The 26,096-nt window shown below is 37.4% G+C and overlaps 1 protein-coding gene and 1 pseudogene across 1 annotated transcript in view; one reads left to right on the top strand and one right to left on the bottom strand.

Moving 5' to 3' along the window:
* LOC136836368 (uncharacterized) overlaps window positions 1-26,096 on the bottom strand; it is a 269,452-nt gene that overhangs the window by 164,417 nt on the left and 78,939 nt on the right. The window lies entirely within an intron of this gene.
* Window positions 433-10,622, top strand: LOC136836366 (techylectin-5A-like; annotated as a pseudogene).

Raw genomic sequence — 26,096 nt, 5'->3', positions numbered from 1 at the left:
ATATATATATATATATATATATATATATAGAGAGAGAGAGAGAGAGAGAGAGAGAGAGAAGAGAGAAATAATATATATATACTGTATATATTGTATATATATTATTTCTGAGAGAGAGAGAGAGAGAGAGAGAGAGAGAGAGAGAGAGAGAGAGAGAGAGAGAGAGAGAGAGAGAGAGATCTACAATTTACATGACCCGTTAGTATCAATTAAGTCTTATTTAAGGCGACTTGCTACGCGCTAAAATTGTCGGGTTATCACATGATCTCATTAGCATCCTCTGTCCAAAAGCTGCCTGTTACTCATTTAAACATGATTTTTCCGATCGTGTTCCATTTTAAATTAAAAAGTACTTCACCCATCCATTCTACATCCTTTGACTATGTATTTTGTTTAAAATCGTATAAATTTAATGTAGTTTGTTTTCTAAGTCACGTGACATAAGACGAAGGGGCGTGGTCAATTGTGAAGAACTGTACAGCTCATCTCGAGGCATTCAGTAGTCCTACAGATATGGCTGCGTGTGGAAGAGCTGCGACTGTCAGTATCTTGTTATTCCTGACGAAGGCGACGCTAGCGGGAGGTTCCACCACCACCACCACCGCCATGCCGCGCCTGACGGAAAACGACTGCGTAGTGCATACTTTGCCGCTCGAGGTCCTGCAACAGCTGATCACCAGCGCTGAGGTCATCCTGAAGAACTCCGGCGCTGCTCTAGATGGTAAGGAATAGTAACTGAAAGTGGGAGTCCTTCAATTTAGCCGGGATAAAAGTGGATGGATCGAGCGTCAGACGTTGTTTGACGTGTTAAGGAATCGAAATTAAAAACAAGTTATTTTCACTCAAGCTTGGATGAGGGTTGAGTGCCAGGTTAAACACACAACCCAACTATTTTGAGAAAACGAAAAACACCCAACCCCACTAATCTGAGAAAATAAAAAACACCCAACCCTACCCCTTTGAGAAAACAAAAAACACCCAACCCCTACCCTCTGAGAAAAACAAAAACACCCAACCCCACTATGAGAAACAAAAACACCCAACCCTACCCCTTTGAGAAAACAAAAAACACCCAACCCTACCCCTTTGAGAAAACAAAAACACCCAACCCTACCCCTTTGAGAAAACAAAAAACACCCAACCCTACCCCTTTGAGAAAACAAAAAACACCCAACCCTACCCCTTTGAGAAAACAAAAAACACCCAACCCCACTATGAGAAAACAAAAAAACACCCAACCCTACCCCTTTGAGAAAACAAAAAACACCCAACCATACCCCTTTGAGAAAACAAAAAACACCCAACCCACTAATTTGAGAAAACAAAAAACACTCAACCCCACTAATCTGAGAAGACAAAAAACACCCAACCCCACTAATCTGAGAAAACAAAAAACACCCAACCCCACTAATCTGAGAAAACAAAAAACACCCAACCCACTAATTTGAGAAAACAAAAAACACCCAACCCACTAATTTGAGAAAACAAAAAATACCCAACCCACTAATTTGAGAAAACAAAAAACACCCAACCCACTAATCTGAGTAAACAAAAAACACCCTTTGAGAAAACAAAAAACACCCAACCTACTAATTTGAGAAAACAAAAAATACCCAACCCACTAATTTGAGAAAACAAAAAACACCCAACCCACTAATCTGAGTAAACAAAAAACACCCAACCCACTAATTTGAGAAAACAAATAACACCCAACCCCACTAATCTGAGAAAACAAAAAACACTCAACCCCACACCTTTGAGAAAACAAAAAACACCCCATCCCACTAATTTAAGAAAACAAAAAACACCCAACCCCACACATTTGAGAAAACAAAAAACACCCAACCCACTAATTTGAGAAAACAAAAACACCCAACCCCACCCCTTTGAGAAAACAAAAACGCCCAACCCAACCACTTTGAGAAAACAAAAGCACCCAACCTCACTACTTTGAGAAAACAAAAACACCCAACCCCACTACTTTGAGAAAAAAAAAAAACACCCAACCCCACTACTTTGAGAAAACAAAAACACCCACCCCCACTACTTTGAGAAAACAAAAACACCCAACCCCACTTTGAGAAAACAAAAAAACACCCAACCCCACTACTTTGAGAAAAAAAAAACCACCCAACCCAATTACTTTGAGAAAACAATAACGTTTCAGAAAATTGGGAGCCAAAAATTTACAAACAAAATGAACACTGCATATAAAAAGATACAGTAACTATATATCTTTAAAAGCTAGAGCCGTTCTTTCCTCGCCCATCACTCACGTGACATCATCTTCTTCCTCAAAATCAGACTCAATCAACCTCTGCCTATCTCCCGCAGGATCAGCCACCCACATTCTCCTGCGCAGAATGGACAGCGAACTGACGGAGCTGAGGAGAAAAGTTCTCAGTTTAGAGGCAGAAAACAGTCCCACAGCTTCCCATCAGCAGGACATTAACAGTAGCGTGGTAAATCAGGTCCTGCAGCTTCAGGAAGTAACCAGACAGGTGAAAGATCAGCTTTCAACTCAGGTGCAGCAGCTTCAGGAAGAAACCAAAGAGGTGAAAAACCAGCTGCTGGGTCTGTCTCAGAAGGTCACCCAGGCCCTTCAAGTCCCAGTGGCTACGTCCGGAAGAGGGCTGGAAACACGGAGCGACCTCGATACCAGGTATGGATACGTAGTGTTTTCTTCTAATTCTTCTTCTCTGCTAACGCGAAAATAAGGGTCAAAGGGTAAATAAGAATAGGAGGAATAAAAACAGAGCTCAGATAATGCCTTCATCAGTCTTACCTCTGAATGAAAAGTACAAGGAGAGAAAGTGGTAAAGATTTCTGGTGAATACAAGGAGAGAAAGTGATAAAGATTTCTGGTGAATGGTCTTGTCCAGGCCAGATTTTAACGAACAAAAGAAAAATGCAAACCTCTGCCATCCCCCAAAAAGGCCCCAATTCCCAAAAAGTTATATGCCTCTCTCAAAATCTAATCACTTGTTGACAATCGCGATTACTGCAATTACTGGACTGGGTAACCAAATTTAGAGAAGGATGCGTAAGGTTTAGTTTCTTGGCCTGGAACATTCCACAAAAGGCTAAGCTACAGTAAGGCACCCTCCCCACCAAAAACGTAGTCTCCTCGGTGAATGTGAAAATAGGAGAAGAATAAAAGTTCAGCTGAAAACCCTTTCCTAACTCAAGCTTTTTAATACGGAAAACATGAGGGAGAAGAACAAAAAGTCATAGTAAACGGTCTTATTCAGCACAGATAAAAAAAAAAAAAATTAGAAGTCCAAGTGACTGGAATTAACTAACCGGGACTGACAGAATCCAGCAAAGGTCTGAAGGGAAAAAGGAAACGGAAAGAATTGGAAACAGTTAGGTGCATTACCGAAGGAGGCTGTGAATCGCCTCTTGAGGAAGCGGGGGTTATAGGAACAAGGAGAAGCGGGTATAGAAGAAGGAAATCAATCAAGAGACTGATGGAAAGAAAAACGCCAAACAAAACAAACATTGTCTTTCCCTTGAAACTTTATCAGGTTTAAGAATGACTGATGTTAGCTTCCATAATCTTATGATGAGGTAATTGCATAAATATATTAAACAGCATTAGATCAAATAAAAATAGAACCGCATATTTCATATAACAGCAGAAATCAATAAGACTAGGAGCAAAAAGCAAAAAAAAAGTATATATTTTTTTATTAGGAAATATCAAGTTTAAAGAATGTAAGAAAAATTAATTGCATTTAGGCAAACGTGCAAACGTCCAGCTAATCTCTCTCTCTCTCTCTCCCCCCCCCCAACCCCCCGTTTTTCTTACCATAAGGCCTCGGGACTGCTACGACCTCCTCCGATCAGGAAGAAACGAAAGTGGAATCTACACAATTTATCCTCAAACGTGAGTAGAACAAGAAATTCTTTCTTCTGTTTTTATCAAAGCAAAAAAAAAAAAAAAAAAAAAAAAAAAAATTAAAAAGTACAAACAAACACAGAAAAAAACTCAGTAGTAGATTAGCTACGTTTTACCTGCATGCAGAAAACTAACTTGAATGAGACATCTTACAAACAACACTGTATGTAAAAATATGTGTATATATATGTGTGTATGTATATATACAGTATATATATATACATACATATATATATATATATATATATATATATATATATATATATATATATATATATATATATGAAAAAAATCCACGAAGGAATGAGAAACAATTTTTCCTATAACACACTAAAAGGAATGTTAATAAAAAACAGCCCTAAAGAAAACAGCATAATACATAAAATTCCATGTGTGGACATCCCCTCTTTTTATATTGGCCAATCTAGCAAAGATTTACATGTAAGTATTAAGCAACATAAGTATTCAGTCAAAACTGGACAAACATCTAATGCTATATTCATTCATTCAAGTGAAAACTCTCACAGGATAAACTGGACTGAAAGTTCAGTAATTGCCGGATCGAAAGATTTCTCTTCAAGAAATCTTTTACAGTCTGCTATTATACAGCTTACTTCCAGCTGTAATTTTAACCTGGCATGTATTATTTGGACCCCTGTATTAGAAAAATGTTCAAGAACGACCTAAAAGATAAAATCACTGACTTAATTACAAATTAGTTACCTTATATGTTCGATATAATTTTTCATTTGTAAAAATGGCTGTTTTGCAAAAATTGTCATTTTTTACAAAAAAAGAAGAGAATTATTTTGTTGTACTAACATTTTTTGGTGGTCAGTCACCTCCTTGTACAATCTTTTAATTGTCCTGTCCCTGCCTCTGAACAGTTGATCCTAATCCTTTGTAAAACCTCATAAATATTTAACCCTGTTTTGGCAGTTCTACTAATTCTTTAATTGAGTTGGGTTCCAGGTACATTTTTTTCCTTTGCAAAACCCCATCTTCATTTATATGAACTTTCTTTGTAAACTTACTTTAATATTTCTTCAGTCTGCTAAGTAAAGGACGCCAGAGTCGAAGGCCTCATGCAGCACTCCAAATGTTTCTTTTCCTTCATGAATTTTGTCTTATTTATATATTCATCATGTTCCTATATTTTCGTGATTCAGTTATACATACATATATATATATATATATATATATATATATATATATATTATATATATATATATATATATATATATATATATATATATATATATAGTTATATATATATATATATATATATATATATATATATATATATATATATATATATATATATATATATATGTATATCATAATACAAATTTTATAATTGCCACTTTGTTTCAAATTTGAGGAGTTGCCCTTTTTCCACTGCCACTATCTCACTTGCTTTACGCTTGCCATTTGCCAAGACAGATAAAGGATGGGCTTCATATTTCACGAGAAAATCAAAAGAATTAATCGGAACACGAGAGATGACGTCTCAACCACTTGCGCAGGCTCGAGAGTCTGGGATGGTGTACTGGCGTATTGGCGTCAGCCACAGTCCTGTTCGGCATGGGTAACAGCAAAAATTGTAACTAGGCCGAGGCCCGCAACACAAAATGTGAACCTTCGGGTGGCAGACGGAGTGCTCCAAACAAATTTTCATTTACGATCACAGATGTTCGTATCTCTGAGAGTTCGTAACTTGAAACTTCGAAGTAGAGGAGCGTACGTATGTATGTATGTATGTATATATATATACATACACGTGTGTATGTGTATATATTAAAAAATTTACTTTTTTATGCCAGGTGTGGAATTGCAGGCGAAGGGGTCGATGTCTGGTGTGACATGGGCGAGAAAGAAGTCGACGAAGGCGGATGGACCGTCGTCCTTCTCCGGAGACCTCTCGGTACCCAGGTGAACTTCAACAGAGGATGGCGAGATTACAGAATTGGATTTGGCAGTCCAGACACCGAGTACTGGATAGGTGAGGCTTTTGTAGGTTCCCACACTCTTCTGTTTTAAATAAAGCATCAATAGGCAAGGTTTTCCTGGAAATATTTGTCTGTTTTTAATGATGAACAACTTAGAATTCTCTCTTTCATTTTGTCTTTGTTGGTTCCTATAAACTTCTCATTCTTAAGAGACAACTTAAAAGACTATCATTTTTCCTTGTCTGCTAAGCTTTGGAATGGTTTCCTTGCTTCTGCATGCCTTACTCCAATAACCCAGCCTTCAAAGGCTCTGTGTGGATTGACTCCCTCTCCTTTCCTTTCTTGCTTCATTTTATTGTTCTCATAGCAAATGACGAAATATGTTCATTAGTAAAATATTAAAAAGTTATCAATTGATCTAGTGGTTGTGCACTGGCTGTGGTCTCGCACTTATTTACCAAACGGTAAGATCGTCCAAGTTGTTGCAAAATTTGGTGATCAGGTGATTCAGAAATGGCAAATGTCCTCCAACTGTTGCTTCTGTGACAAGTGCCCCCTCGACCTGCAAGGGGAAGCACGAAGAACAGGCGAAAACTACCATTTTATGGTTCGCTCGTATTGTTTCAAAAGAGTTTTTTTTTTTTTACCTGCAAACATAAATGTGGATATTCATTTATAACCAGAAATATATCGATGAGTTTATTTCGAGGTGAACCGAGTTACCATACAAACCGATCACCGAACAAAATCTAATTCCGTTTTAATCAATAACACGCTCAGTTCAAGTCCAGTGATGCCCAGTACCGGGATAACATTATTCATATTATTATCATTATGCTCATGTATTGTAGAGCAAGCTTAAAGAGATCAACTTCAAAGGAGGTTCAGTAAGATAGAAACTTCATATTTATATAAAGTAATGTGGAGAAGCAGAGCACACACAGAAACGTACATTAAGGCATAATTAATAATAGGTATAGAAACAAACTAACCCCAAGAAAGAAACGTATATCGAAAGCTTAGACATAATAACAGGTATGTATATCAATCACAACAAAAGGTTAAAAAAATAAACAGATATAAGCATATCATAAGCAAGCCAAGCTTCCCCACTGGTGACCGAGCCCCTTGATCGACAGGTAACGACGTGCTCCACGCCCTCACGAATGGAGCAACCCAAACGCTCCGGGTGGACATGACCGACTGGGATGGGGAGTCCCGGTATGCCGAGTACAGCTCCTTCCACGTCGCGAACCGCGATCACGAGTACAGCCTCCGACTGGGACGGGACTGCCGGGGACGCCCTCAAGGATCATGACAACCGGCGCTTCTCCACTCCAGACAGAGACAACGATATTGAGAGTAAGCACATCCTTTTCCGTAGGATTGAGGTGGTTTGGTCTTGCAGAGAAAATGGAGAATGACAGTATAATGATAGAATGGTGAGTAGCGCAGTTTAAACAAAAAAGTATACCTTAGTTTTACCAGACCACTGAGCTGATTAACAGCTCTCCTAGGGCTGGCCCGAAGGATTAGACTTATTTTACGTGGCTAAGAACCAGTTGGTTACCTAGCAACGGGTCCTACAGCTTATTGTGGAATCCGAACCACATTATAGCGAGAAATGAATTTCTATCACCAGAAATAAATTCTGCATTAGCCGGTCGGAGACTCGAACTCGGGCCTAGCGAGTGCTTGCCAAGAACTCTACCGACTCGCCCAATGAGGAACTGAGTAGCACAGTGTATGTGTAGAATGGGAGGGGGAGGTCGACATGCTGCTTATGGACTTTCTTGTTGTTAAAAGAAGCAGCTGAAGTGAATGTTTGAATGCTTTTGCATGAAAGATAATCCTTGATTCAGTAGGTAAAGGGCGATTATGGAAATAACTTCCTGAGAGTATATATATATATATATATATATATATATATATATATATATATATATATATATATATATATATATATATATATATATATATATATATATTTTATCACATCACTGTGATTCATATACAATCAGTAAGCTACAAACGTCCTTTAATATCAATTCGCTCCACCTCGGAAATAATGTATTTTCATATATATTTACCAGAAGGGGAATTTTTAGTTGATAATAAGTTCAAATCGTCCCGTGGCCTCAAACCAGCGAAGTACAAGAACTCAGGACTACAGTGGGCGCAACTAACACACGGCCAGCAAGTGAGGTATAAGTGGATATCAGCTCCATGTACAAATCCCCCGCGAACTCAGGTGTTTGTATTTGGAGACGATATCCGACCCACCTCTGCCATATTGACCGTGTAGTGTATGTCGCACGCAGTCATATTATGACTTTTTATCACATCACCGTGATTCATACACAATCAGTAAGCTACAACGTCCTTTAATATCCAATTCGCTCTACTCGAAATAATATATTTTCATATATGTTACCGAATGGAATTTTTTAGTTGATAATAAGTTCGTCGACCCATGGGCTCAAACCAGCGAAGGACAAGAACTCAGAACTACAGTGGGCATTAACCCACCGGCCAGCAAGTGAGGTATAAGTGGATATCGGCTCCTATGTACATCCCGTCGAACTCAGGTGTTTGTATTTGGAGCGATATCCACCACCTCTGCTATGTTGACCGTGTAGTGCGTATGTTGCACGCAGTCATATTATGACTTTTATCACATCACCGTGATTCATATACAATCAGTAAGCTAAAAACGTCCTTTAATATCCAATTCGCTCTACCTCGGAAATAATATATTTTTCATATATGTTACGAAGGGAATTTTTAGTTGATAATAAGTTCGTCGACCCATGGGCTCCAGACCAGCGAAGGACAAGAACTCAGGACTACAGTGGACGCGATTAACCCACACGGCCAGCAAGTGAGGTATAAGTGGATATCGGCTCCATACAAATCCCGTCGAACTCAGGTGTTTGTATTTGGAGACGATATCCACCTCCTCTGCCATGTTGACCGTGTAATGCGTTTGTCGCACGCAGCCATATTATGACTTTTTATCACATCACCGTGATTCATAAAGATACAATCGATGAAGCTACAAACGTCCTTTAATATCATTCGCTCTACCTCGGAAATAATATATTTTCTCATATGTTACCGATGAGTTTTTTGGTTGATAATAAGTTCGTCGTCCCGGTCGAACCAGTGATTAAAGAACTCAGATTACGATGGACACATTAACTCCACGTAATGCAAGTGGTGTAAGTGGATATCGGCTCCCATGTACAAATCCGCATCGAACTCAGGTGTTTGTATTTGGAGACGATATCCACCCACCTCTGCCATGTTGACCGATATCCACTTATACCTCACTTGCTGGCCGTGTGGGTTAATCGTCCTGCAGTCCTGGAGTTCTTGTCCTTCGGCTAATTCGAAACCCAGGACGTATCAACTATTATCAACTAAAAAATTCCCTTCAATAACATATATATGAAAATATATTATTTCCGAGGTAGAGCGAATTGGATATTAAAGGACGTTTGTAGCTTACTGATTGTATATCTCCAAATACAAGCACCATGCGGCTGACACGAGGTCAAAAGAAAGCACAAAATCCCGAGACGATGTTTTCAGTGAATATCTCCGACGTTGTTATAGTCACCTCCTTGGTACTGTACAAGTCTACATATCAAAACACCGTTCATTTAGCTGTGTACATATATTTCACAACCTCATGTTTTACACTTGCATGTTTGCCTCTGTGAAGAAACACGGAGGCCTATGCTTAATCCCTTTTCCTTACCTGTCAAAGGTTGGGACTACGTTACGGACCGCAAGGGTTTTTGACTTGCGTGAATTTTAGATGAACAAATCAGTTGAAACCTGACCTACGCTTTTGCTTACACCTCACTCTCACAATACCATGCAGTAAGTATGATTTACCTTGCCTCTAAAGGTGGCGGTTCCACGTTACGAGAAACTGGATTACCTGTGGGAATTCTCAATCTTTCTAGATCTTGCTTAAGTGTGTATGTGTGTGTGCGCGTGTGTGTCAAATGCCTTAGTGTGACGGTCAGTGATTTGGAAGAGAGCATACACTACCAATCGATCTATTGAGATGTAAAAGCTCTGCACTCACCATGAGCAGTAATTCGTATTTCTGTCTAGTTCTAGTCTTAGACACATTAATGTTTTTCCTCATTGATACACCTCGCTTTATCCTGAATTTCGTTTCCCACAACGTAAGTTTTTCCTTGGTGATAAAATGTACACCTGAACTTCAGTCAGTAATGCACGTTTATCTTCTTAATGCATAAACTCCTTCATGTTTCCTGATTTTAGTCTTATTACCCTCTTTTTCTCCCAACACAGGTTCTCGTAACTGCGCAGCTGTATACAGCAGTGGCTTCTGGTTTGAAAAATGTCACTCAGTGAGTCCAACGAACCCACTCCTGAGCAAGCAGGTAAACGTGAAGGGGATCACTTGGAAAACGTTCCACTCTGACAGGACCACGCTGCAAAGCATCACCTTCAAAGTGAAGCCAGCCATGTGTTATGGGTGATGATTTCTTTCAGCAATAAATCATGGCAATTATGATGCCAACAGCCTTAAAAATAATAGTGTCAATCAATCTAAAACAAAACTTGTTTCAAAAGACTGTAAAGGGTGCCTGAGAGAAAAACTAACAAAATAAAAAATCTTGTGAACTGCGAGTAAATAGTAGTCTACACTCTATTCTTGGGCAAGAACCCTTGCTGGCTTGCCTACACAATCATGAGCACTCGCGTGTTACATAAATATCTAATGGATCCATGACTGTTCTATTTTTCCTCAGCTTACTCAAAGTAACAGGGTAAATGCCAAGCGGATGTGGGAATGTTCTACTTTATACCAAGTTTCTTTGATTTGGAAGAATTTCTAGAGCAATAAACGGCTTATACTGCTGCCACCCCCTTTACCCATTTCTCTCTAAGACAGTTCTAAATGGTGAAAGGGGGAGAAGACACCATTACGGCCCTCGAGGAAGTCTATAGCCCCAACGTTACCTTCCTAAGTTACAAAGTCACCGACCTTGATGCCATCAGAAAAAATGCTTCACTAGTGTAACTGAGGTCTCTATCTCTTCCAGATCGAAATATATTGCGAAAGTTAATATTGAATATTACATGTACAGAGAATAAAGCCATAATTCCATTTTTCGACAGTTCTCACAAAATATATAAAGAAATGAAAGTGTTCTGTGACAGGCAGATGGACGACCCGTCTTCCCGAATTTCTATGCATGGTGGTCTACCTCTGTACCAAGTTTGACTGAAAAAACTTGCGTGCGCAAGAGTATTTCTGATGACAAGGTAAGTGTGACAGACACTGACAGACAAACAGAAGGACCAATGGTAGGGAAATAATAAGTGATAATTAAAACTGAAGAAGCATTCGTGATATTTTCTGAACGTTAGAAAAAGAAATCATTCGGGAGCTGAGTAGATATAGTGCTGACCTAGTAAATCACTGGTCAGTGGTCTTTGGATATTTAAACCACTGACCTGTGATTTGCCAGGCCAACAACTAATCACTCTGCTCTTCAAAGACGAACACTGTCTTTATCATCTGTTTCTAGTCGAGGTTACCCGCTTCTAACGCATACTTCATCTCATTGATCCCGAGGAGAGGAATTACTTCTGGTATGGCGGAGAGCAGTTAAACCACAGAAATGGCTTCAGTAGGCCCGCTATGATTCCGGAGTAGCCTATATGCAGTAGTATACTGGTTCCACTTATTCTGTTCCCTCTCTGACTGAGTGGATGTTGCGTTGGCTTGGCAAATCACTGTTGCCAACAATTCATATTTCAAAAGAGGAGCTTTGCCTTTATCATTATTATTAACATTATCATTATTATTGTCAAGTATTTTGATAAGACCTTTGATATAACCTACATCAATATTCTCATAAGCCTTATCTGGAATTCTGACCCAAACAAAACCTCCAGTTCCAGAAAAAGTTGGCCATATTTAAACCATTCTTGTACTGTTATTCCAAGCGTTAATCAGTCTCTCCCCAAACCTAGAGAGTTTGCTGAAAAGAGAGAGAGAGAGAGAGAGAGAGAGAGAGAGAGAGAGAGAGATTAAACACATTTGGTGCAAGCTGATAATAACACTTAATGGGTCCCTTTAGAGAGAGAGAGAGAGAGAGAGGAGAGAGAGAGAGAGAGAGAGAGAGAGAGAGAGAGAGAGAGCTAAGTCGGTTCATTTAATAATTGTCCTCCCAAGAGTCGCGCCTCACAGCCATTACATCATTTCACTTGGGAGAGATCAGAAGCGTGCAACTCGAAACCTCAACTTTTGCCAACCTCTAATTGAGTAATTATCCTCCGCGGTCCCAAGCGATCACGGCTTCCCAGCCTTTGAGACCCGGCCAGAAAATCGCGCGATGAACTTGTTCCGCTGAGTGCGCTAACAAACATTTCCTCTGGTGTTAACTGGTAACATCGGGACCGGCCGCTTCGGCCAATCGGCGTGCAGTTCATTTCGCGGTTGAGTGCCATCCCGTCGAAAATACCGTATACCTTTGCCTTTAATGTCACTCCAGTTTACCACCAGAGGAAAGAAGTGCATAAAAGTTGTTAACTGGCGTCTGTGAAGAGTGTCAACATGACTTTCCCAAAACCTTGAATTTAAACTAACCAAATAACCCGAGGATTTTCAGCGAGAGCGCTTGTTGCTTATTTTGATATTTGTATAATTACTTGTATCAGTATTGCTAAAGAACTGCACGTATTGTTGTATCCTCAGTGTTTGAAGTTTTGTATTTCGGACCAAATAATACTTAATGTAAATATCGTTGTGCTAAGGTCTGTGGCCACTAAAATGACCTATCTATCTATCTATGTATCTACTTAAAGTGTTAGGAGTAAAAGTGGGAGGCCAGAAAATCACGGGTTAGGGGTAGGAAATAAACAAGAATGCTTGTAGGGCGCTGGTGAGTGGTGCAGTGTGTACAGGGAGGTTAGCATATTACTGAGAAACACCCCGTGGGGGTATATGAAGCGGCTAGCTATTATGGATGCCTAAGTCACACTGGTTTCATCCTTGACTCACAAACTGAAAGGGTGAAAGTGGTACCTACTGTAACCTTGCATCGACCGAATATATTCGCAAGCAGTTATTAGTAGCCAAGCACTGGCGTATAAACCATGCACAGACGTACATACAAGATTATCATTATTTCAAAGGACAAGGACTCAACTCCTTCATCTCTGTCTCTGGCAACTGTGGACGTTCTCGCGTTCTTTGTGTACTCTTCTACATATGGATTAGCCTTTCTACAAACCAAAACAAGACAAAAGTGAAAATGCTCCATGACGAAAATTCAAGCACTGGCCTGTAGGGAGACAGTAATTTATACAAATGATGCTTACACGTAGATAACCAAGAAGAATTACTGGAAAAGTGTTTAACAAACTGGTCTTTCAAGGAGACTTTATCATGTTCATAATCACGATAAAAAGGTAAGTTACAGCTAGCAATATAAAGGGAAATTTACTTAGCCACAGACAGCACAATACCACAACTTTAAAAATTCAATTCAAGCATCATTCATTTACCCAAAAAGACGAGAAATGAAAGTTGGAAGAGTTAGAAGATTTTAATATATTAAAATTTGACGCAGTCCACACACACACACACACACACACACACACACACACACACACACACACACTAACAAAAGGGTTAAATTTCAGTCATCCCACAAATATTATTCCTTCCAGTTCAGGGTCCTCCACTTTAAAAACGAAACATCTGACGCTTATTAAGTTTCTTTTACTCTTGTTTACAAACGCGTTTTTACATAACAAGCCAAGAAGAATTCAGCAAAAATAACAGAGTAAGCGCCAAGACTTCAGAAATAATTTTATAAAGATGTTCTAAATATTAAAATAACAACCGTTTTACTGACAAGCAAAAACAAAAGTTGTTTTCTAGAGATGATTCCACCACGATTAAAGCTAAACCTGGTGCAGAAAACAAAAACATCGGCAGGCAAACAAACACGCATGTTTGTGTAAAACATGAAATCCAGTAGGAAAGAGAGAGCACCGTGGAACCAGCATTTGCTTTCTCTCTCTCTTTCAAAGGTTGAAAGAGATTTTGCGAGTCCTTTTAATGTTTCGTTTTCGCCTTTCTTTTCATCCTTCCATTCGCACGCAAAGAACGAGCTTTCATCCCTGATCTGTGAGCAAACCTATGGATCGGTCGACATGAATTACAAAGGATTGGACTCTGAGCATTGTGTTCAAGTCGACAAAAACACAATTTCCAGGTATTGATGTCTCCTCTCTCTCTCTCTCTCTCTCTCTCTCTCTCTCTCGCGCGCGCTTTGAAGATTGCCCATTTAGCTGAATGGACGGCCGTCGATTCTAAAGCGGGAAAGGAGGGTCAGGTGGGCACGTTCCATGAAAATCCAGTGTGCCTCTGTTGCCCTAAAGAGTGAATCACGCACCAAGTTGTTAGGTGACTGTTTTGGGTGGCAGTTAGGGTGAAGTGAGAGAAAGTAAATACAAAAGAGAAAACTTGACGAGAATTCTTTCTCTGTCAGAAGGGAAACCATCAAAACGGGATGGCCTCGACGAGGCAGTCCTCAATTCGCGTGAGGGTGAAATAATTCATAATATATTCAAGTATCTTAAGAATTAAAACAAGTTATGATATGATTCATTCTCTGTGTGTGTGTGTGTTGTAATTGTTAACTTCTGGTATGACTATGTAAGGGCCTAAAACCAGTTTAGAGTTTCTTAAAATTCAAAGTATTTTCTGACAAAGTTACATTTCCAAGTTGCCTCTCTAGTTCTCCAACATGATCTGGTTTTAAAAATGTACTCTGTGCGCAGAAATGAAAAGGGTGCAAAATACGCAGATCGTATACAGCTTCCAACATACAGATTTGGCTATATTTATGACACGACCTTTCAATAGCGGCGGTATTTTCTAATTCTGATTCTACAGTACTGATGGGATGGATTTCCAGCTCTCAAAACAGAAATGTTTGTTTTCAAAGCACCGAACAACAGTGTGTTCTGTCTAGCATCAGCAAGATAAAGAAAGCCCAAGCATGAGTTATATATTTTTGGTTGAGAGAGAGAGAGAGAGAGAGAGAGAGAGAGAGAGAGAGAGAGAGAGAGAGAGAGAGAGAGAGAGAGATTTCTATATGATGATGTGCGAAGACTGAATATTAGGGAGAGAGATGTGGTCGACGAGGACATCACTATACGTACGAAAAAGGTAGATGGTTCATCTTTAACGATAACAACAGCTGCTAATAAACTTATAAACAATGATGGTATGAATAAGGATAAAGAATAGTGCCAGGATCTAGTCTTTAAGGGCCATATCCTGTGGAAGAACTAAAAACATCAACTGCAGGAACCCAGGATTCCAGAAGCTTCTGATGAAGTTTGTTAAGTCGCTGTCCACACACTACGCAATAAGATGATTTTATCATATAATGTAGATTCGCTTATGATGACCAGAGAAAAATTTGTGGAGTTTTGAATATTGGGATAAAGTTAAAATCTTCTCATGAATGGAGAAATGTAGTTAGAACACAATCAAGAGTATCATGATGGTAATTTTCCTGGTAAGGGCAAACAAAATTTTGCGTAAGCTACTTCAGCGAAGAGAGAACTGATGTAGGTGTTCAAGAGAAAGTACGAATTATAAAAAAAAAAGATTATCAGAGGAAAGTTCACGAGTAAACCTCTTAGGATATCCACATTTAAAAACACTAAGGGTCACGCAACAAAGTATATTTTTTTTCTGACAATGGATAATATTATCACCACGTATTTACTTAAAGAAATGAAAGGAATAAAAACATATTCTGAAAGGCTGCCCCGCACAGACAAATACACAGACAGAAAGAAAGGAGCCTATTCTAGGTTAAAAAGGTACGACACGACAATAAAAAAGAAAAAAAAATGAAAATAAGGAATACAAAATAATTGTCTTCAAAACGGAATGCGCACGTTGGGCCTCCGATATCATACCATTTCGCTGGCACGACCACAGGTCATAATAAAGGTTTCCCTACAATTCACCTTCACATCAAAAAATAACGCACGGGATGCTCTATAAGCAAGAGCCCGTGCTGACATAAAGACAGTTTAATTCTAAACAACACCAACAACAACAACAAGGCCTCTGGCCACCAGACAACGTCAAAAGAACCATTCGAAATCATTAAATACCTTCCTACGTCAACGACGGCCGATGACGTCACACCCACCAAAAGCGTCTAGGAGATTCCTACGTGCAGCGGGGAATCCGATTCCCGTTACCTGAGCCTGTTGCTCTTGTTCGTGGATTCCATCATCTTCCTTCAACACGATGGTTTCGTCGGCCACTGAATGGTGCTTGCTCAGGCAAATTATTTCTCGCTACCTATGGCACACTTTCAAGTTACGTAAGTACATCTATCTCTCTGTTTCTATCTTATTTATAAAGATTTCTCGTGTTAGCTTTCGGTTCATTATTGTATGTTTCATTGTTCATATTTTCGCTGCCATATGTCTTTCCATTTCGGAAGGGGTGGTGCTTTTGGAACGACGTTACTACTCCATGCCATTTTAGTTTTCTGTAAAAGAAAACTATTGTTTGTCCGCACTTTTTTCTGTCCGCCCTCAGATCATTAAAACTACTGAGGCTAGAGGGCTGCAAATTGGTATGTTGACCATACACCCTCCAATCATCAAACATACCAAATGGCAGCCCTCTAGCCTCAGCAGTTTACTTTAATCATGGTTAGAGTTAGCCATAATCGTACTTCTCGCAACGATATAGGCCATGCCACCACCAGGCCGTGGTTAAAGTTTCATGGGCCGCGGCTCATACAGCATTATACCGAGACCATCGAAAGATAGGTCTATTTTCGGTGGCCTTGATTATACGCTGTAGCGGCTGTACAGAAAACTCGATTGCGTCGAAGAAACTTCGATGCAATTTTACTTGTTTAATCGTGGTACAGATCACCAGTCACATAACTGCCAAGTAAACACACACACACACACACACACACACACACACATATATATATATATATATATATATATATATATAGAGTTTGTATATTTATATATCTAATATATATATAATATACATATACATATATAGAGTATATATATAAACATATATATTATATATATATATGTATATATATATTATATATATACATATATACAAATATATATATAAATTATATATATATATATATATATATATATATATATATATATATATATCTATATATATATATCTATATATATATATATATATATATATATATATATATATATATCTATATATATATATATATATATATATATATATATTCTATATATATATATATATATATATATATATATATATATATATATATATATATATATATATATATAATTAATATATATATACATCACGGCTAATTAACCTCCCAGCTTGTGGTTGAAAGGACTACTCATCAAGTATTCAGCGATGATTAGCTATCTCAGCACCCTTTTCCTTTACCCTAGCAGTCACCGGCACCCATTTACAGCTGGGTGGACTGGGAGGCTGTAGCACGGGAGCATTCTGCTGACTGAACAGACGACAGCCGAGCGCTGCACCACTTTTGGAGCAGCTACGGAAGGTGTTACCGACCGTCTTTTAGGTAAGGTTTATGAGATGACGTATAAGAAGATATAGAAAGAACAATTTAGAATAAAGATGAAGAAGAGGAAGGAAACTCGAATTTACTAAAAACACCTCAGCTGCCTAAGGAACCACAAATAAGGAACTAACTGCCTCAGATACAAAGGGCAAGGGAGTGCTGCCCGCCGCAGGCTCCTGAGTTGAAAAACACCCTTTGAATAAGCAGGAAATCATTAGACTATGGAACCATTTTGAGGCATAAAATGCCTAATACAATGCTATCTCGAAACAATAGAGTAAGACGGTACTCCAAGCTACAGAGAAATTCATAATGAAAAACCAGACTTTACGAAATGCTTACAACTAAAATTTCATGAAAACTGTATTTATACAAGAGTGCATTCATATGTAAAAAATGTCAGTAGATTGCACATGACATCATTATACTTTTCAGTATTATGCAACAAATCACCCATTATCATCGTATTCACTATACTCTTGGGAATAACTTACACCTGAGAGAATTTAATATAAGTGTACTTACACAGCCAAGAAATCGACCCTATGTATTTTCTGTCGATACGTGAATGACAGTCGACTTATCCACTCAGGTTCCAAATGAGATCAGCAATAACTGCAATGCTCTTGTGCATATTCCTGTCGAATTCATGTTTTGCAACTTGCAATCGGAATCAACATCTCCATCATGGTAATTCATGTGTTATATACTTGGTAGTTAGTCGACTGTGCTGGTCACAGCCAGATGGTTGAAGGGCATGGGGTAACATTCTAAAGGTGTAACTCTTGGATTTGTTGCACATGGAAATAGAAAGAATTAAAATACTCTCGATTCATGAAACTTAACAATAATTTATGGATAATAGATTTTATATTCATGTTAAGCTTTATTTGCAGTAACAAATAAACATTAAGTATACGACAGAAGAAAAGTTGTTTAAAGGTCTTGCTAAATTATATATATATATAATATATATGAATGTGTGTGTGTATGTATGTATAGTTAAAATCACTATCATGTATCAGTCATCTGAAAATGGCTTAGCAATACAGCCGAAAGTGGTCAGGATTTGTGACGCTTTTTCATTCTCCCCTTTATATATACATAAATATTCATTTATATACAGTATATATATAATGTATATATATATATATATATATATATATATATATATATATATAATATAATATATATATATACATACTGTATATATATATGTATATATATTATACACGAACTGAGAAACATTCGTATTAATTCCACTTTCGGTCTCATCATTGTAAATGCTGAATCTTCAATCTGAATAACTTACGACCCTCGAAAAATAAAAAGACACGAAGAAAAGAGAAGAAAATCACCGATAAGAGGAAAGCGAAACAAGCAAAAAAAAATAATAAATAAATAAACAAATAAATAAATAAATAAGCAATGCAAGTAAAAGTCCTTTGAGCTCCGGAGAAATGGAAGACGGCTTTCCAAGGACGGAGGAAATAGCTAGCCGAAAGATTCTTACCTCTGGAATACCATTCCAGGATGGCTGAATGCTCTTCCTGAAGTCGACAAAGGCTGACAGCCACTGCATGGCAACTGCAGTCCAGACACCCATTTCTGCAAGGTTGTGCAAACGTCTAATAACCTCTCTCTCTCTCTCTCTCTCTTTCCATATATGGGTTATGATTCATTTCCTGGTGATTTAAACATTTCCTGTGGAAACTACAGACAGAAACTAGGAATTGCTTCAGTATATTCTGCATTTTCGAAACATTATAGCAGACAAATGTCTCATCTCTGAATATAAGCATAAATATCAGCACATATAGGAAAATCTCTCTCTCTCCCTCTGGTTACAGTTCATTTCTATCAACACATTTTCAAACTGAGGGCTCTCTCTCATCTCTACAAGATAAAATACCCTATCTCATGTAATGTCTATACAATTAGGAACTATCATACTCTCTCTCTCTCTCTCGCTGGAGTGACCCACCTGCCGTGGCAAAGAATAAAACCCAACATCAGTGTTGCTGCAAAAGACTCACTAAAATAAACTTGTGATTTGATGAAACTTCTACCTAGACAGGCAAGGGAAAATGGAGTGAATCATTCCCAACCAACGGATTGCCTTTGAATTACTTAATATTATTATTATTATTATTATTATTATAATTTTATTATTATTATTATTATTATTATTTTATTATAATTTTATTATTATTATTATTATTATTATTATTATTATTATTATTATTATTATTATTATTCACTAGATGAAACCTATTCATGTGAAATAAACCACAGGGGCCACTGACTTGAAAATTCTAGCTTCCAAAATAATATGGTTTTCATTAGGAAGAAGTAAGAGGAGGGTAATGGAAATACAAAAGGAAGATGTCCTACTTATTAAAAAAAAAAAAAAATTAATATACAGATAACATGCATTAAAATGCAAGGAGAATAGTGTTAGTGGTAGTGCATTGCACCTAAGCTTGAACTTCACAGAAGTTCCAATTGCACGACATCCTCTGAGAAGCTGTTCCACAGTCCAAAGGTGTAAGAATAATAAAGTGAAAGAATCCATTTCCACCCATCTCAGACCAACCTGGTTAACACCTGAGTCATCACAAGATGACTTTCCATACTTTTTTACTTTTTATTCACAAATTGTGTGGGAATTCTCTGCCATCCGCTGTGATTTCCTGAACTATCTAACTTGATTCTTCCTGGCCTTAAGAGGAGGTCCTAATGTGTCCACCAGTTTGGCTTGTTTTTCGGTTCAGAATGTGGCCCTCTCTTCCTTCCAAGGCAACCTTAATCAGTCAACAGGTCACTTTTTACTAACTTTACACTTGCAATAACAACGCTCCCAATTAGCAAGCATGCCCGTCTCATGCGTTTCAACGTGTGGAAATTAGTGGGCCGATAACGTCAAAATCGACCGTGATTGAGTGGACTGAGGAGGCAGTCCAACCACACTGGGGCGTCACAGGCTCTCCATTTCGAGCCAATGTATGTTGATTCTGCAGACTTATATAAAGGTAAGTGGTACGACACGCTGTCCCAGTGGGGACGGAAGTCCCAACGTTGGGTTTAATACCGTTACACTAAAACAACTAAAGATATGTATGTTATTTTTATACAACAAATTAAAAATTAGAAAATTTTCAGTGCTCTGGCAAAAATAATGTATATGTTTAGATGAAAAAAACCACGGTACTAGACCTAAAATTATTCAGAGGCTAAGAGTGTCTTGCAGGAAAATTGCACTACGAAATACAATAACATAAAACATAAAAGAAAGAACTGCAATTAACATAACGAGTCAGTAATTCACAAAAAGGTGTCTACAAAGCAGCGTCTTTTGTAAGTCCACCTCTCAAGTCTCACCGGGATTAACAGCAGCATGTACGAAACCCAAATGAAGAAAGGATGGAAAAGGAATGATGGAAAAGAAATCCAAATAAAGAAAGGAAAAATAAAGAAAGGATGGAAAAGGAATGTGGGAAAAGAAATCCAAATAAAGAAAGGATGGAAATGACAAGTAAAAATGCGACGAATGCCATTAAAAGATTTATGATGAACGTTCTTCTATGCACATTATATATATATATATAAATATATATATATATATATATATATATATTATATATATATATATATATATATATATATATATATATATATATATATATATATATATATATATATATATATATATATATCCCACTGCAGGAAAATGCTTTCCCTGTGATCTAATATACACTGAAGTTACGTGCATCTACTGTGGTTTTTTAATATATATATATGTGTGTGTGTGTGTATATACGTGTGTATATATATGCATCTATAAATATCTGCATTATTATATATATATATATATATATATATATATATATATATATATATATAGATGCATGTATATACACAATATAGTATATATAATAACATACACTATATATATATATATATATATATATATATATATATATATATATATATATATATATATATATATATATATATATATATATAATAGTGGGTCAGAAAGAGCGTTCGTCATCAATCTTTATGCACATATAAAATGAGTGTACTGATTTTACCTAATTTGTATCCCAACAGTAACAACCATCACCACATTTCTAAAACAAGTGAAAAATAATTTCAATTTCTTCGGTATCATTTCGCAGCAAAGCCACAATCAAGCATACGAATAATACATCTGAAAACCTATTATTTTTTTTCCCTGACCATCATTGCCAGGACCGGTCTTTATCATCTATGCCTATCAATGCGAGCACGCCAGTCCGCATCAATGCAGTTAATAAAGATCAAAATAGTTACGATATATATATATATATATATATATATATATATATATATATATATATATATATATATATATATGTATATATATATATATATATATGTATATGTATATATATGTATATATATGTATATATATATATATATATATATATATATATATATATATATATATATATATATATATATATATATAAATTATTAGGACACACGTCCGAGCACTGAATTTGAACGGCAAATAAAAATGGAAATACCTATCTCAGAATTGGTATTAATATATTCACCGACTCGGCCCGATATGTAAATAGGGAAACATGCACCAACGAATTAATACTACTGGACTTTCATTACTGATTTTGCATAAATATAAATATGGAAATACGCATGAACTAATCAGTGGTGCGGAATACCCAACAGCGTATTCAGTGGGCAAACGTGTATTAAAATACACATCAAGTGATCGATACCTCTGAACGGGAGGCAAATGAGGTAGATCTTTCCTAGATAGTGACCCCCAAAGGGTTTTAACCCGGTATGTATCCACCTTTGCGACGTGTTCAGTACAAGCCGGTTGGGGACGACTGCAAAAACATAAACAAAAGACTGTAAATATCATAAAGATAATGACCCCCAGGAAATATTAGTCCTAGGTAACGACCCCCGAAAACCCTTGGGGTCACTATCTAGGGAAGATCCAATTAGGCAACTGCAGACATACAGGAAAATTCCCAGAGTAATTCTTATGGCAAAAATACCTCCCCATTTTCACTGAATTCACAGCAAAACAATATGATGAGATGACTCGATTTTTGCATGTCGAGATTGTACAGAAAGAATTATACGAAGAACATCACTAGCATTTTCCAAACAATTACACGACAACTTCAAGGAACTGCGTAAAATAAGATATAAAATTTCTAATTGTATTTGGAGGAGTTTTAAGGGCGATAAATACTCCTCTAGTTGCCATAAAAATCATCACTGGCTAAACAGCTAGATCTATTGATGAGTCACTGAAAGACTATGACGTTAAACCACGTGTAAAACTTTTCCTAAAAGTTATTCAGATAGAAAGGAGAAAATCAAGCTCACAGCATATAGCTGAATTATATACTGTGTATGTATATATATGCATATATATGTATATTATATATATATATGGGTAAATGTATACCAATAACAAAAAATTCAATTTAAACCAATGAATTCCACAAAATCTACACGAGAAGAGATATATAAGTAGAGAAAATGGGTGGTATAAGAATCAGGGTCAAAAACACTCGGAGGCGAAAAGAGGTCGATGAGGATTTCCTAAAATTCCACGAATGGTTCGTAGGGAAAGCGAACAGTATTTATGGCTATGGGTGAGTCGGAAGAGTGAATAGTGATGGTACAGGAGAGCAATAAGAGGAAATACAAACAGTAGTAAGTGGTGTGATGAAGAAATGACAGGTTTAGGAAAGGAGAAAGAGATTACCTGAAGGGCAAGTGCTTGGCAGAAGAGATCTCTTACAGTACAGATAAAGTGTTGAAGAACATTAAAGAAAAGAGACGAGAATGCAAACAAGAACATATGGGAGAATAAGGTTAGTACATGGAAGTAGGTGCAAAGAGAAAGACTACTGAATCACTGGATCTCAGAATAAAAGATGCACGTGGATAAATTCTTTCTGAAGTGGCTGCAGTCTCGAGTCGGTGGAACGAGCATCTTGAACAACTGTTGATGTGGACGACGCCAGAGAAACAGAGCTTAAAGATGCAAGCACGGAAGGGGTTGGGGGATACCTGAAAATGACTGTGGAAGTCACAGCTGAGGATATAAGGAGGGTAGTTAAGAAGCTGAAGAATGGAAAGTTAAGAAATTGAAGAATGGAAAGGCAACAGGAGTTGATCGAAATACTAGAAAGATAGCGTGGCACGATGGTTATAGTGAATGAGCAACTAACTAGGGTTTGTAAGGTATGTATGGGTGAAAGAAAAATGGGTGAAACTGAAAAGAATACTTATTCATTTTTACTAAGGTGATAGAGGTGACTATACGAATTATACTTGTATAACAATATTTAGAATACCACTGAAAATGCAAGATAGGATTTTGATTGAGAATTAAAGCCGATGAAAGAGGGACTGACAGAGGAAGAAGAGTGTGGCTTAGACAGGGAGAAGCTTCTAGGATAAAGTTTTTGTCACTTAACAACAATGTGAAAAGTCTGAAAGTCAAGGGGAAAAGTTGTAGGTTGCATAAATGGACACGCAATTAGCTTTTGAAGCTTACAGTAGAATCTGCAACGAGATTTGAGGAGGTGGTGAAGCTACATGGAAAGCAGATACTAATCAACTGGCTCCATTTGTCAATTATCAACATCAGTTTTCATTGTTTCATCTTCCTGGTTTCCAGTTACACTGAGAACGTTAATCTCGCTCACATTTACACTCAATTTTCTCCTTTTGGAAATGCTTTCAAACTTTATAAATAGCTTCTGCAGTTTCTCCATGTAGATACTATAATATATATGTAATATGTATTTGTCATTGTATAACATATCCTCGCCTCCCATGTACATAACATTGTATATTGATAAGTGACAACTGTATTCTTGCCTCACACGTATGTTGATAAGTGGCAACCGACTATCAGTGCCTTACGGCGTCCTGCTAGGCTGTCAGTACGCCGCTTCCCCCCTCCGAGATCGCTCACGGTTACGCAGAGTCCTTGTTATATTGTAACTTAACTAATAAAGAACCTACATTTTAGATGAGCTTGTTTCACGTCTCATCTTACCCATGCAATTCTTAAAATCGCCTTCATCACGTCAACTCTTATGTCGTGGAACGATTACTCCTCTCATCTGTGTGCTCTTCAGTATTTCAATCCATGAGTGAAAGCGTAAACATTCCGTACTAAAAACAAAGCATTATGAAGGTTTTAAGAAATGGTAAATCTATGAAGTATAAATCAAAACAAAATTCAAATAATACAAATTCTCCGCCAGTATGTACTGATGGTTATGCTTACAGATTTGGATCAACCGAATGTGGTGTATATGGCATCAGATAATGGTTCTCTCTCTCTCTCTCTCTCTCTCTCTCTCTCTCTCTCTCTCCAAATCACTCAGACAGTCGCTTTCCCTCGGCGTCTGTTCCTACTGATAAATGTCTTAAAGGTTCTTATCTTGGTGTCAGGCAGAAAAAAAAAAAAGTCATGGCGTCCTCCCATTGGCTGCTCATGCTTGAGAACCAGCCAATCACCAGAGACGTTTCGTGGTTATTCGTTTCGAAGTTTGTACAGATGGTTCATTTGCTACAAGACGGAGTACAGGAAATGTAATGCAGCTCGTTTCAGGAGTGCCATACGCGTCCAATTCGAGTCTATGACCGTCTCGAGCAAGGCTGGCGGAGAAATGTCTCGGATTATTTCATTTATATAAAATACTCAGTATGAAGAGGCGTCTTACTAGTTTCTATATTTCTCAGTTCCCCAAAAAGCCAGTTACTAGGTCAGTCTTGTTTGCTGATAAAATCTTTACCAGAGGAACTCCACGGACAATATGTATCTTTGTTTTTACTCACTTCACTCGCTGGTACGAAGAGATCTGTTAACAGTTTTCAGCGATCAATATCAAAACCCACCAAGTCCGTCCTTTCTTGAACGATATAATCTCTCTCTCTCTCTCTCTCTCTCTCTCTCTGGATAGGTAATTTGTACAGCTAAAAGGGGTGATAAAAAAACTTCTTTAATTAAATTTTGCATATTTTCGTAACATCGTAAGACTAAAAGCATTAAAAGAGGCAGATTTAGATACCATTTCTGCGTTTATCAGTGATCTATGTCGAACGATAATAATAATAATAATAATAATAATAATAATAATAATAATAATAATAATAATAATAATAATAATAATAATAATAACTTGTTCGACAGATCCATATAAAAATGATAGAAGCAAATTAATTCGAAATCAGCTTCTAGAGAAGGAATAAACCTGTTCACAGACTTATCACTTCGGATCATCACAGACTCTCTTCCTAAGAAGCAGAAAGTCATAGAAACCTTGAATTCTGGCGAGAAAATATTTTTATAAATTTAGCTCTAAGGAATTTGAATCGTACAGCTCACAATGTATACAAATTCCAGCAATAAGTAAACTAAAGAATTCAGACTGCAGATAATGCGTGAAGGTCGCGAATTTGAGGGTCAATCGATTTGATCGGTCTTTTATACATTCGCTTCCAGAAAATGGAGTATCCTGTCTTGTTTGAATTTTC

Source organism: Macrobrachium rosenbergii, chromosome 56 (genome assembly GCF_040412425.1).
Source record: "Macrobrachium rosenbergii isolate ZJJX-2024 chromosome 56, ASM4041242v1, whole genome shotgun sequence".
Classification (NCBI taxonomy): domain Eukaryota; kingdom Metazoa; phylum Arthropoda; class Malacostraca; order Decapoda; family Palaemonidae; genus Macrobrachium; species Macrobrachium rosenbergii.
The sequence above is the reverse complement of the archived record's forward strand: the minus strand, read 5'-3'. Positions and strand labels throughout refer to the sequence as shown.